Source organism: Xenopus laevis, chromosome 2S, assembly GCF_017654675.1.
Source record: "Xenopus laevis strain J_2021 chromosome 2S, Xenopus_laevis_v10.1, whole genome shotgun sequence".
Taxonomy (NCBI): domain Eukaryota; kingdom Metazoa; phylum Chordata; class Amphibia; order Anura; family Pipidae; genus Xenopus; species Xenopus laevis.
This window is the reverse complement of record NC_054374.1, coordinates 91,809,407-91,825,230: the sequence shown is the minus strand read 5'-3', so window position 1 is coordinate 91,825,230 and position 15,824 is coordinate 91,809,407. Positions and strand designations below refer to the sequence as shown.

General features: G+C 37.9%; 1 pseudogene; it reads left to right on the top strand.

Annotated features, from left to right (window-relative positions):
- LOC121400789 overlaps positions 1–15,824 on the top strand; it is a 191,765-nt pseudogene that overhangs the window by 11,274 nt on the left and 164,667 nt on the right.

Genomic DNA, 15,824 nt, shown 5'->3' with positions numbered 1-15,824 from the left:
ACCCAACCTTATCATCGTCCCACAGAACCCTGTAATTTTTTATAGAAAAACGTATATATAGATCAAGAAATTTCACCAACGAGAATATTACTGATCAAATACTTCCTTATAAATGCAAAAAGAATTGACCAGTAAGAATTCTGATTCCCTGAACTTTGTCAGGCACCTTGCTGGTATCTTACATATAGAGATTATAATGTATTTTTTATTATATGACTTTGGAATAAAACATGGTTACAGGGGCTTAACTACAGATAAAGCAGACCCTACGGCTAAAGGGGGCCCCAGGAGGTCCTAATTAATGACCAGTTTCAATATTTATTTGTAAAGCAGGACAACCACTGAATATGTATATGGCAATATATTGCCCATTGAAGGGGCAAATTTCTACCCTAGTAGTGTCTCTGCCTAAAGGGGGGTGTAAGTTAAAATAATCTTACAGCATGTACATTACAGATAACCACTAAGGAGCAGATTTATTAAGGTTCGAATAGTAAATTCGAATTTTCGAATTATATTTTTGGTCAAAACTCAAATTGGGAATAATCCAAACCCGATTTGAATTCAAATTCGAAATTCAAGATTTATCAACTGAGAATAATTTGAATTTGACTATACACCATCTAAAACCTGCCGAATTCATGTATATGTCAATGGGAGAGGTCCATTGACCCATTTGACATTCAAGTTTTTTTCGGAGAAAAAAGTCATTTCAAGTTTAGTCGAATTTGTCTGGAATTTGATTCGAGTTTTCAAGTCGGTAATATTTGTTCAAATTTATTAGAGTAAAAAAATATTCACATAAATTCGAAATTCAACCTCGGCCTCTAAGTGATTAGCTGTTTCTCTTCGATTTGCCTTTTGTTTGGAAATATTCAGTCTATTTCTGTTTGTGGTTTAGAGAAAAAACAGGATGTTTATACATCCAGAATTAATATTTAATGATATAACACAAACACTGAGCATCCTGTTCCTTCTTTGTGCTTATGTATAATTTAACAGTATTACTGTACATAGATGAGATGGTACAACATTGATAAAAGTGATAGGAAATATGTTTAAAACATCAGGGAACATCTGCCTTAGAGTCTTCAGCAATTTGCTGTCCAGTGAGTTGCTGACAATTCAACTTTTATTTCTGTGCAGCCACTTGAATGTAGAGGCCCTGTGGAGTCTTGTTTATCACAACTTGTAGACAGTAAAAAAGTTTTGCTTGAAAATAAACTTAAGGGAAATCTGGAGCACACAAAAAAACGCTCAGTGGAGGCAAAAGAGATACACAGTGCGGGAGCTCTACGGGTGGTGATAAACAAAGAACCTGAAACAGATGAGAGAAGTATGTCATTATTTTCTCTATCCGTGTATTCCAGTAACAAATGTGACCAAATGCAAAAGTTTTGTTCCTGCCAGCAATTTACTTTTTGTTCTGTATACAAATCTATTTCTTGTATTTCATAAAAAACCTGTAAACACCTGTATAACTGGTGAGTATTAAACTGGATTATCTATAGAAATAAGTCAAATCAACTGGACTTGCTGTGTTTTGTTTTCCTTGAAAACTTGTAAATCTTCCTTTGAGAATGTTTCTCCAATCAGCATAATCTGTTCATCATAATCCACAATGATGTCATTAAATTAGGTGTTGATTGTATTAGCAAGATTGTAGCTTTGATGTGTTATTAAACCTTCCAGGGAGAGGTGCCAAAACAGCATTGTATGTGGCAGACAATAGATGTCGCATCCCCCCGCCTCTATTCAGACTTGGTTTTTCAGTTTTTACATATATGGCTTCTTTACCACCTCTTTTGAACCAGACACTCTCCCGTTCTAGAATCTGGACTTGGCAGTCTTCAAATGTGTGTCCTTTTTCTTTTAGATGTAGGTACACATCTGACCAGAGGACCTGGCTCTTCTGTGCTGCGCCATACGCTGGTGTAACTGTTGTTTTGTTTCTCCCACATACAAATCAGAGCATTACTGGACCTGTGCCTAAGTAACACATATTTCAAATACAAGGATAAGTTCTATAGGCATAAGCATGGCTGCGCCATGGTATCCCGAGTTTCGACCATTGTGGCAAACCTGTACATGGAGGAAGTGGAAAGAAAGGCCCTGGCTAGCTTCAAAGGAATAACTCCCAGTCATTGGTTCCATTTTGTGGATGATACATGGGTTAAAATACACACACAGGAGGTACAGACTTTCACATCAACACAGTGGACCACAACATCAAGTTTACACGAGAAGATGTGCAAGATAACACACTGGCTTTTTTGGACTGTTTCGTAAGAGTCAGAGAGGATGGAAAGCTGGAAATAGATGTCTACAGGAAGCCTACCCATACAGACCAGTACCTGTTGTTTGACTCCCACCATCCACTAGATCACAAACTGGGGGTCATTAAAACTCTACATCACAGAGCAGACAAGATCCCCACCAGCACAGAGGCTAAGTTGAAAGAGATGAAACATCTCAGAGGGGCCCTGAAGACATGTGGGTATCCAGATTGGGCTTTTGGGAAAACCGGTGGAAAAAGAACCAATAGCACCAAGACTACTGGTGAAGGTGGAAAACAGGAGAAAGAACTTGGTCCTCCCATATGTAGCTGGGGTGTCGGAAAAAACTTTAATAAACACCACATCCCTATCTGCTTTAAACCCAGCAACACACTGAAGCAGCAACTAGTTCACCCAAAAGACCCCACCCCCACAGCACAAAAAGTGTAACATTGCGTATGCAGTGCAGTGAGGAATGCTCTGATTTGTATGTGGGGGAAACCAAACAACAGTTACACCAGCGTTTGGTGCAGCACAGAAGACCCAGCTCCTCTGGTCAGAATTCAGCCGTGTTCCTACATCTAAAAGAAAAAGGACACATGTTTGAAGACTGCCAAGTCCAGATTCTTTCCCAGGAGAGCGACTGGTTCAAACGAGGTGTTAAAGAAGCTATATATGTAAAAACTGAAAAACCAAGTCTGAAAAGAAGTGGAGGGGGGGGGGGGGTACGACATCTTTTGTCTGCCACATACAAATTGAAAGCTTTCGAAGCTCTGAAAGCTTGAAATTTTTACTTATACTGTTTTGTGTGGGTTAGACAGTGCAACATTCATTTATTAAAATTACACTTGGTGGCACATGAAAAAGGCCCCTGCCGTTCTCTTCCGTAGGGCCGAGGTGCTCATAGCACCATAGACCAAAAACGGTGTATTTAGTTCATGCTGAATTTTGGAAAAATTAGTGAATACTTGTTTTATTTGTTTCTAAGCTAAGGTAAAAGTGAATTAGGCCTCTGATGCACAGATGAAAGAGGCAGGATTTTGCAAGTGCTTGGTTATTGTATATAAAGGAATCCTAGACAGCAAACCTGTGTGTTTTAAGGGAGAAGAAAAGGTAAAAATGACAGGGGTGGTAAGTTGATAGTTAAGTTATAGTTATAGTTAAGTTATTCTAGGGACTTACCTGTTACCCAGGCCCATCTTGTTCAGGTACCCACGCCATCTTTGTGCCTCTCTAGGTGAGTGCATGGTACAGAAATTGTTTTGCAATTCATGTTATGCGCATGCACCCATCTTCAATTGGTGCATGGAATGCTTGGGACACTGATCAAGTTGTTGGGTTGGTGCAGTGTTTTTTTTGAAGAAGAGAAGCACCACCTCAGGGTGGCAGGTAAGCAAATAGAATCAGTGGGAGGTGTCTCCCAGTGATTTTACACCTCTTCTTAAATGAAAGCTGATGTTAGCTGCGAGTGAAATATGCAGTGATGGTTACAGTATAAAGAATGTTATCTGCATAAAAATGATATAACAATCTGAAAAACAGACAGAATCGGTTTTACTAAACATTAGTATAGTGTAGGGGACCTTTACATTGTAATAGGAACAGGTAAAAGATCTTTGGTGAGGGTAGTTTCTGTTATCTTTATGGGCACCCATCTAGGTCCATTTGCTCATTAGAACTATCTTTATCTATGCTATGTGTGAAGACAAATTTTGTAATATTTTTCTAGGTGCTTGCTTTCAGATGGTGGCGAAGGCTCTAAGGAACCAACCTCTAGGCACTTGACTCTTTGCAAGTGATGTTGCCTATCTCAGCACCCAGATTAAATTCACCAAGGAACTGAAGGAGACCATTGGAATCAGCAATGAATACAGCAAAGAGAAACTACAGGTACAGCAGCTTTCTCACTGACATACTGTCATCTCAGTTACCCTTCCTGCTCACTGTCTTATGCCTGAACACACACTCTGCACTCTGTTAATCTGCAAGTTTGACTGGATATTTGATAACCTGTCACTGATATTTAGAATATGCCATTAACAAACATTCTCAGGTCACTTATAAGTCTTCTTATCAGTTGATTCATACTATATAAGCCTATCTTATTAGAACAATGTTGCACAGCTGAGATCTCACCAGAAATAAAAATGAAAAAGATTTGAGTGTGCCTTTGTTCCTATTTTTGTTTACAGCTGCTGTCTAGCCTTTTTTCAGTCTGTCTCATGGTTGGCAGTATACCCTGCAGTGCATCTATGCTAATAAACCAGAGCAAGAAATTACCATGAGATGAGGAATGGAATTATCATGACAGCGCTGACTGCCTTGAAAACATGTCAGAACCCATAAGCTAGTGTTAAAAGGAAATCATAGAAGAAGAGTATTTATTTATATATGGCAACACTTTCACACATTATACACACTATTTATAGTATATGTATGTGCTGTCTGTCTGTCTTTATATCTGTCTCTCTATCACTTTAAATTAAAGAAATCCGCTACTTTAAAGAATCCACTAAACTGTGGGGGATGGTAATTCAATATTTTTTACAGATAGACTTTATAATTTTAGATATTTTAGCTTTATTTTAGTTTTGAGAAATAAAGCTTAGAGAAATACTTTATCAGCATGCTTCCTCTAACTTTTTCCCTAAATCTTATGACTCGCTAGTGTATTGCACATTATTGAACCTACTGAAGTTAGTAAATTAGATTAGGGAAAATATCAAGTCAGAATGGCACATTGTGCAAATCACAATTTGACTCAAATTGTTGTGGGTTTATCCACTATTCCAGTGTATGTAGGTGGTCTACAGGGGGCCCACCACGCCCACACTCTTCGTTGCCGTCCTCTTGAATGCGCTACTCGGCTATACTCGTCTATATCCGGAAAGTGCCGAACAAGAAATTTGAAAAGTTGGCGCGAAATTTGAAAATTTAAAGGGCTCCTTGCTCACTGTTCTTTGCTCAATGTAGAGGTCTATTCATTTGGTTCCTGGGTGCAATTCAGTGTTTCTAATTGTTTTAGACCCTGCCTGATCCTGACCAAGTCTTGTCTGCTGCCTGTTCTGACCTCTGCCTGTACTTTGACCATTCTTTCAGATCCTGTTTTGCATCTGTGATTTTGGTATTCTTGATGATAGGAAATCCAAGCAGGCTGTCACCTAGCAGTACTAGTGTCTGTATCAATCAACCCACCGTGTCTTAATTTACCTGTGCAGTACTCAGGCAAGGCCCCACCGCTGCTGTGACAAATAAAACGTAAAATACTTTATTATATATCCACTGTTTTGATCCAGAGGAAGGAAAAAACTCAGCCTGAAGCTATTGCCAATTTTGCCTCAAGAGGGAAAAAATTCCTTCCTGACCCAATGGCGATCGGAAACATTCCATGGATCAAGCATCTTGAACCATAAACCAGTATAATGTGGCTGCAAAAATCATTCGGACCCCTTGTCATGCAGCTCCTAAGCTTATAGCTTGGTGCAAGTCACTAGCTCCTGTTGATGCAGCTTACTAGGGGAACCCTGTCACATTCAGACGGGCAGTAATTCACTTGGGTTCATTTACATATTTTTGCATAATTCATCAAAACAGGCTGGACAGCCTCTGTCACAATAATAAATAATAATAAAACAGTACCTTATCCCAACTAAGATATAGATAATGTTTACATGATTTTCTAGTAGACTTATTGGCATATTTATTATTCTGTGTAAAAAACAGCGGGATAATACACCACACATCACTTGGCTTCAAAGTTTTGAACTTAGATTGACTTCTTCTGGAAGCAATGTAAAATAGAGGCAAATCTGGCATTTGCATGGAGTAAAATTACACACACCTTGTTACACACCCTGTTACACTACTTTTGTGGTGAACTTGTTTTTACACAGCATACTAAATATGCCCCTATAGGTATTTGGGTCCAAATTACGGAAAGATCTGTTATCATTCTGGATAACCATTCCCTTACTTGTACAAATTTTTTAACTTACAATGCAGCTTTTAGCATAGTAGTGTTTGCTGGAACCTCTGAGTAATTTATCAGGGCAGAAGCAAATTATCTTTGGTAAATTGGGCACAAGTTGTGGCACTGGTGGCACAATGTTGCTTATAAGATCAGTAACTGCCCTATATTTCAATAGGTCTAATTCTGGTGCGTGTAGACACAATATTCTAGGCAGCGATTCCAAAAGTGTGGACTGGAGTGTCCAGACTAAAGGCCAGTTCAGAAATGTCCCACTCTTTACACCTGCAGGCATTGGGGCTGTTGCAGGTACAAAAGTGTCCCTATTATTGCTTCATAAAACAGAATTTGAGTGTGGGTGAGAAGAATCATTGTGGAACTAAGATTGATGAAGCAAAAGAAGTAACAAGCAGGGATACTGCAATATGACAAACAAGGGAAGGTTGTGCTATGAGGCTGTGACCACAAAATACATATAGACAAATTTGTGGAGAGGCCACCAAGGCCCAGGCCTAGGGCAGCAGGATTTTTGGGGGCGGCATGCTGCCCAACCACACCCACATTGGTTCAGAAACACTGGGGATACAATAGTTTTTAAAACTTCCTGTACACCAATCCCCATTGCTCTGGTCCCAATGATGAAAATTTGATTGAATAAAAGGGAGGGGATGGGGCAATGAATGGCAGCGGGCCTATGGGCACCAGCTATGTAAATCCGGCCCTGCCAGTGAACTGATACGAGTTTTTTTTTTATATTTTAAAGTGGGATTTCCTGCAAAAGTTCTAACTATTAAAGATTTTTGTGTTTATTTTTTTCCAACCATTTGAGGGGCATGCCACATTTGTTTTATGGTGGGCTCATGTGTAGGTAGGGTTGCCACCTGGCCGGTAAAATACCAAGGCCAAGGCGGGATTACAAATTTACCGTCAATGTATTAGCCGGTAAATTTGTAATCCCTATTGTTCCACCCCTTGCCCGCCTCAGATCCGCCCCGCTCCCACGCTCCCCTACCCACCTAATGCAAGGGATGCAGTCCCTTCCTGGTAAAACTCGGTGAATCCGCCCCCAAAATGTCATAATCCCTCCTCTGAAATGTCATAATTCCATCCCCAAAACATCACAACCCTGCCCCTCTCTGGCCCACCCTCACCCTCTATGTTAACAACATCTCTAATACATATATATGACCCATATGTACCCGCCCTATTTAAACTGACCTAAGCGTAAGAGTACTAATGACGTTCGCTAGGCAGAAATGAACATTAGGGAAAGTTTGCTATGAAATGCTTGCGCTGACGAATTAACGGAAAAATCACAAAAAGGAGAGCATTCACCCACAACATGCCAAAGGATGACAAGACCCTCTGTGCTGACACGTAAAATCGCCTCCAGAGCATACGCTGACATTTGTATCAAATAGTAACTTTTCCACGGAGCACCAGGCTCCTTGGAAAAGTTACTAACTGGCGAATTAATGCTAGCGAAACTTCGCCAGCATTCGGCTGCTGAGACGCAACTTTGCATTTTAGTGAATTAGTGCAGTGGTAACGAATTTGTACCTGCCAAAGTCGCGAGAAATGTGTAGCGAAGCCTTTGCAGCCAAAAATTTGCCCTTTAGCGAATTTGCTTCTTGGTGGTCCCTGGAGAGCATACTTGTTCTTGACATTGGAAAATGGAATATGTGATCATATGGGAATCCTAAAATTGTAGGCAAGAGAGCTCATGGGCAGAGAGATAACGGAAACCTTTTACTTTATACCAAAATAGTATGGTGAACATATTTATCAATTTATGAGTCAGATTTATCAAAGGTCAAAGTGAAAATATGAAAATTAAAAAAAAATTATTTCAAGCTAATTTTTGTGTATGTCGACTAGGGAATAGTCCCAATTTGATTTGTATTTGAAAAAAATTTGAAAATTCAAATATCGAAATTTATCATGTACTGTCTCTTTAAAACTTCGACTTCGACCATTCGCTTCCTAAAACCTGCCAAATTGCTGTTTTTGCCTATGGGGGTCCTCCTAGAACCTTTTTGGAGTAAATTGATGGACTTTGAGAAATCAAAGGTTTTTTTGGGAAAAACAGACTTATTCGGGCAAAAAAAACTCCTAGATTTGTTTAATAAATTTTGGCTGGTCTTTTTGAATTCAAATTTCAAGGTTTTTTCAATTCAAAATTTGACCCTTGATAAATCTGCCCCTATGTGTTTAATAGTTAAGCTGATTGTTTCGGGGGGTGATGTTGAATATCAGAGATCTCAACTTCAAAACCAAAAGCCCACTGTAACCATTTCAAGTAACAATACTATCTTCATTTTGGCAGCTACAGAAAAGCCCTAGACGTTTTTATTATGTGAGGCGTGCATGCAGGGAGCATAGCTAGTGAGCATAGCTGTCAGTGACGTAACCATAATAAAAGTAATCATTATAAAGTATTTTGAGTTAAGAGCTCATTGAGTAAAATAATTTTGCTGACCCTACCAATAAAGCATTGTGCCTTTTATTTATAGCACTGCCTTAAGGATCTGACAGAAGGAATTGAATACGCTGCCAAGACATTAAATGAAATTCCCCAGAAAGGCATTCGGCTGCAGTCTGAAAGAACCTCAAAGGCAAAGAAGGAAGGAAATGGCCAAGGTAAGTCATACTTAATGATTTTAGTTGGCGTCCATTGATCTGCTCCAGGGCCCTTTGAGAGCTAGGAATACAGAAAAGTCTGTTAAATGTGGTTTGAATGTTCCATTTTAGCATTATTGCCTGCCATCATACTTTGTGTTCAAATAGACTGAAGCTTTTTGTGTTTCTGTCAGTCCCTGACAGAACAGTCAATTAAAAAAACAAAAAACAGCACAATGTGATTATAAAACACAAATCAGTCTTTTTTTTTTTAAAAAAAAACAAAAAAAAACATGCTTTGGATATATTAACATACACAGGATATTAAGCGTGCTTGTAAAGGGTGTATATTATGCAGGATCCACAACACATACACTTTCTTCACATTAAGGCAGTTTATTTACACACAGGAGTGACCAATTTAGCATACAAAACAAATCGTAAAAATTAATCCTGAATATTGGGGTCTACTTGAGGTTCCTTACTAAACTGGGCCCCTTGTGGACTACCAGTTAGAAAAAAACAGAAGTTTGGGTTACCCCTGTAGCTGTACAATTCTTCTTTGGGGGGGTTGCTCAACCTCCTGGCTTTTCTCAGTTCCTCTGTGAATCAGTGGCAGGCAGTATCTCAGGCCCTCTGGGAGTTTCTTATACAACCTTCACTGCCTGTGTCCTGTTCAGAAAGACCTTCCTAAGCTCTCTGCATCTATTAAATATCTTTATACAGGACAGCCTTCCTGTGGAATTGAACTCCAATTTGTGGACTGGACCACTGGAATGGATTATCTGCCTTGCCCGTTCCTTCCAAAACAGGGCCAGACAACAACATCCTTTATTCTCCGTGTACAACATCTCCCTTGAAGCTTACATCTCCCACTATGGAACTTAAATTGAAAATGTATCTTTTTTCCACATTTCTGTGGCCACTTTACCACAAGGAATTGGAGCTGACATACCAAATCTGCAGCCTTTCAGCTATTAATACATTTACCATTTGCTGGATGCCAGCCAACAGGCTAACTTGAACTATGGACCATAAAATAGTAGATTTAGTAGTATTAGGAACTTAAAGCTCAAGGAGCTCAGGAATATAATTAAAATGTATTATCAATATACATTTTTAATATTAATTAAAAAAGAATCCAGAAGCACAAAAAAATAAAACTACTTACTTTCAGTTCTACTATGTACTTTATATTAAAACATATATTAAAAGCAGCATTAACATATTTGATTAAGATATGTTATAGATCAGTAACGTAACTTGGTGGGGGCGGGCCCTGGTGCGAGCCATGCAGACGGGCCTGCCCCCACCCTCGTGTGCGTGATTTTTCTGTGCCGCTGCAGCCGACTCCAGCCGGCTGCAGCGCGCACAATCTTCCGGGGGGGACCTGCGGGGGTGCGGGCCCTGGCCCATTTGCACCCCCTGCTCCCCCGGTAGTTACGCCCCTGTTATAGATATTCTTGTTCAAATATTTTCTGATGTTACTTGGTGTTGAACTGATGTAACTTCCAGCCATCTTTTTTTTAATATTCTAATTTTACTCACTTTGGATTTTAAAGGTGTTTATAATAAACATATACAACTGCTAAAGTAGACTAAGAATTCAGTTTCCATTGAAGTTTGGGCACTGTGGTGCAAAATTATGTTAACAATAATGGGCCAGATTCAGTTCTATCAGAAAACAATATTTTATTGTTTATTGCATGAAAACATATGGGGACTATTCAATTGGAGGAGAAAAAATATTTTTATTAATTCAGTTCCAATTTATTACCATAGACTTCAGCAGAATTTCAATGTGTAAACAGTAACATTTGTTTTTCTCATTGAAATGTATCTGGCTCTTTGGGAAACTTGGAACTGAATTAGCACAATATCTAATTTAGCATAATATTTAATATGTATTTACTAGTTTCATATGCTAGGTTATTTTTGATACCTTTGGAATAATTTACACGATGAGTTAATTATTTGCTGAAAAGGTTTTCCGTCATCAAATTATTTAGGGGGTTATTTATCAAAGTCCGAATTTATCTCAATATTTTCTGCTACAAACTCCAATCAAATCCGCTCGGGTTTTTTTCCCACTTATTTATTATTAGATTTTCTGGCAAAATTAGCTTTGTGGGATAAAATCAGATTTTCAAGTTTTTTCCAGATTTCTCAGACGGTTTTCACGATTTTTTCGGATTTTTCACCGAAAACTTCCCATTGACTTATATAAAACCTCGACAGGTCTGAGATGCTGAATTTTCTGATTCAGACTATTCCATCCTCGGGGTTTAATAAATTCCAAAAAATTTGTGATTTTTTAAAAGTCATATTTTATAAAAAAAATCGAAAATTTTTGTGATTTTATCTCAATATCTTCTGCTACAAACTGTGATCAAATCCGCTTGTTTTTTTTTGAGCTTATTTATTATTACATTTTCCCGAAAATTAGCTTTGCAGGAAAAAATCCGAATTTTTGGATGTTTAATCCGATTTTCATGTTTATTTTTCACCCGAAAATGAAGATTTTTGCCAAAAACTTTGGGTATTCGGGGTAGCGTGGATCAAAAAATCATTGGGACTTCTCCCATTGACTTTTATGCAACCTCGACAGGTCAGACATGCTGGATTTTCTGATTCAGACTATTCCATACTCAGGATTTTATCAATTTGCAAAAATTAGTGATTTCACAAAACACATCACACATTTTTCACGATTTTTGCATTTGGAGTTAAGTAAATAACTCCATTAGTGTTGTTTGTGTCCTAAAAGACTTAACATAGCTACCAACCCTAGAGAAGTATAAGGTGCAGATTGAACATATGGGACTGGAAGAGCATACTGTATTACAATCTGAGGCATTCCTAAAAATATCACCCTATGTACATGATTATCAAATATTATAATTTCCAAAATTCACTAGGATGCCTAAACCCAACTAGGTAGGCAGGTAAATTTGATAAATAAACCAGCCTTTATTTGTTATAAGCTACAAGCTACTGCATGCTTCCCCAGCCAATGAGTTGGGGTTTTATTTATTTATGGATACGTGCTGTTAGCATTCAGGTTTCTATGTAGATGTACTGATCATTATGTAAATGTAAGTTTCTTCTTCAGTATTTGGTCCACTTAGATGAACAACAGAGATCAGAACTACTCAGCAACAATGTTGGTGATTCCACTGAAAAACAAGACGCAAGTCAACAAATCGTTAAAACATCTTTGTCAGCATGTGATACTGTAAAACTTGCTAATTATATACTTCTCCTTTTATATCAGGTAATTTAAATGCTGTAAAGAATTAATGCTGTATATATATTTCTGCATTTTATGTTATAAGACATTGATGCACAAGTTAAATTCTTAATAGGCTGGCTTAATGTGAGGCAGATTTAACTTTTCCTCTCTCTGCATTTTAGTGTGATGTTGTGCAACAGTACTTTAATGTAGCTGTACCAAGTCTGAAACGGAGTCATCATTTGAGCTATATGACATTGGTGCTTTAAACGTGAGGGTAAGTAAGCCTGTTGCTTAAGTGCCAACTGAACTAGTTATAAGGGAATACAGACACAAAGATAAATAAGTAGTTCAAATGTCACGGGACCACAAGTATAGATTTATTTTCCAATGCATTAATATGTGTTTTATTATTTCTAGTAGAAGCATGCAATTTAACAATATTTACTTCCACAGCTGCTGGAAGGCTGGAAGTCTGTTGTTAGCCATATATTAATACTGATTATATACAGGCTTGGTTCAAAAGGACACACGTTAATACAGGCATGGAACCTGTTATCGTAATTCAGATCTTTTCGGATAATGTGTTTGCGGACCAAGAAATAATCCTAACCAATGCTCTCTCACCTATATTATTTGACATAGGTTTTATTTGAAAAATTCAAACTCCAGGTTCATCTTTCCACTGCAAATACTATTTAGCTGTTTCCCTGGCAAGCTCTTCTTTGTGTCAAGTTTATTTATTAGTTAGAGAACCACAAGGATCAGTGATGACCCTATTTTAAACAGTTTATACTTTAGCTCTCAGTGCTTAGCAGCAATGGACTTCAGTAATCACTTTCTGATTATTAAAGCTCTTCATCCCCTTTTCAGGACTCCTATATTCTCTTACTGCACTCTGGGCCTCCTTTACAACTGCCCCTGTCCGAAGGATTTGCAGTAGGGACAGTTCTGTCGATACACTTTGTGCAGGATAAAAAATGTGGCTCAAGGTGCAAGGGAAACCTGTATATGGGCTCCATGGCAGCCTGCACCTGAATGACATGCAAGTTAGGAAAGCGAAAGGGGTGGAATTCTCATCTGCCTCACCCTGCCTGCCCTTCATAAATATAATGGTGCGGAACTCAGGCAGTGCAGTACTCCAGGTTACAATGACCCTCTTTTGCCCCAATACCCTTGTTGCAATCTCTGATACCAACCTTTATTTACTTTTTATTCATGTAACGTTAACATATTGTTCGACCTTTACATCCGTCACTACCCCCGGGGGCTACTGGGAAAAAAACCCAGTCTAAAGCCCCATTTTAGCCTAGAGCTGTTCCTAGAAGCAACATGATGCCATGCCAGCATTCGGTTCTAAAATATATTTTAAAGTTGACCAGCTGCTTGAAGTGATATACAGCCATTATTTACACAAAGAAAAGAAACAACATTTGATGACTTTTACTCATTTATGGGTTTTTGCACCATCTGGACTGTATAAATGGCATTCTTCCTCGCTCAAAGCTGACTACAGAGTGATGTTTTGTACTATAAAGGAAATTATATCAAAGCCTTCCTTGCAGGTATCTTTCCCAATATCTATGTTCAGACTTGCTGTTGCTAGTTTATGGTTTTTTTTAAAAAATGATTTCACATTTTAACACTAGGGATGCTGCAAAAGATCTACTGTGCAAGAGCTCTGCATGGCTCTTGGAAAGCCACTTTTTCATTTTAATTGCACAGAGAGGACAGATTACAGCATTCTGCAAGATATCTCCAAAGGACTGACTGCTGCAGGTAAAGGAATTTCTATTCTGTACTACTCTTTGAAATGAAAGGCCCTAAGAGTCACATTAAATACAATTGTTTTATTATGAATTCTCAACTGGGAAAAATTAAACTTTAATACTTTTCATTTTGCAGGACAGGAATAGCTAAAATATTCTCCCCCTTCTTAATGCTTAGTCTTCACTGTGATTCTACTAAAATCTCATTATAAATGATTACAATGTTCTCTACAGTTCTCATTTTCTATGGGCTAATTTGTTAATTCTCTTTCTAAAATGATTTAATGTTGAAGGCAATCCTTTCCATTATATACATTTTCAATTAACTGTAACAATACAACAAATACGTCTTGTGGTCATGTTGGCAGCTGTGGTGTGAGCGTGCAGATTAAATATTTTCATAGTAAAATAACAGTTTTATACAATCCATATCTAATTATCATAGAAAAAGGAAAAGCATATGGCACTGTGATGGTCACTCTGGCTAATCAACTACAGTTTTTGTTTCCATATCAAAAAACTTTTCAATGAGTAATATACTTTCATCAGTAAACATTATTCACAGCAGCAAAGACATTCGTTGTTGGGTAATTGTAGATTTAAAACTCCATTCATCAATCATGCTACCAAATGTAATTCTCCAGTAGAAATCAAGTCAGGCCACTCTAATAGACCTTAGTGTGTCAAAAATAATTTCTAATCTCTATAATCCAATCATAGACCAAGTAGACAACATTTACAAGGCATGACCAGTGTTTCATTTTTGGCCAAGATATCTGTTTGACTCTCAGTTTTATATGTCTTGAGGTTAGATTTGTGGGACTACTAACAAGAAGCTGCATAAGGAAGAACTACAGTAGACCCAAAAAGTTCAATGCAGGACCTGATTGAGTAATAATAAAACTACAGTGCTTTTGTCTAGCATTGCTCCTTTCCTCTTTTGACTTTCCCATATTGTTTTTTATACTGGTTTTATTAATATATCATATAGGTTTACGGGATTGCAGTACAGTTTTGAGACCTGTTATCCAGAATGCTTGTGACCCTAGATTTTCCCAGATAACGTATCCATAATTTGGATCTTCATACCTTAAATCTACTAGAAAATCACCTAAACATTAAGTTAACTCAATAGGCTGGTTTGTTTATTATTACAGAGAAAAAGGAAATCAATTTTAAAAATATTGATTATTTGGATAAAATTGAGTCTATCAGAGATGGCCTTTCTGTAATTCTGAGCTTTCTGGATAATGGATCCAATACCTGTATTATCATTCTTAGTCTTTATTTGTATAGGGACAACATATTCTGCAATGTTTTATAGAAGTTATACATTACTCTCTGCCCCAGTGGAGTTTACAATCTAGAGAGAGTGCCCTGGCTAGGATCAAAATAAAGGACCTTGGCTCTCTATTGAACTATTGATCTAGTTCTAGTTCTATACTATTCATCAGAAGAACATCATTCACTACCCCTATGAACCAGGCATATTAAATCTGCCTAGCAACAGTTTCTTTTCAATACCGTAGTCTCCATATTTTTATATATTTTTTCCTGAATACTGAGGGACCGGACAGATCTCTCTCACACACACACTCCATCTGACCTTACTATATACCACAACATTACACAGCCACTGTAGTCCATTTTATAAATAAATAACCATTGGATACAATTGTTTTCTATGAGCACATCTGCACTTTATCATGTTTTTTTATCATGTTCTTACTACTATAATATCACAAGGATACACCCATCATGTCTGATGTTTAGCATTATTTACTTAACATATTACATCTGCTGAGTCTGCACTGTCTTGACCTGTCCCTGCACTGTGTTCACCTGTCTTGCAGGAGTTGCATATTTTTGCACTTGCACTTTTTGTCTGTTGTCCAGTACATCTATGTTGTGTTGTGTAGCACCATGGTCCTAGAGGAATGTTGTTTCATTTTACTGTGTAC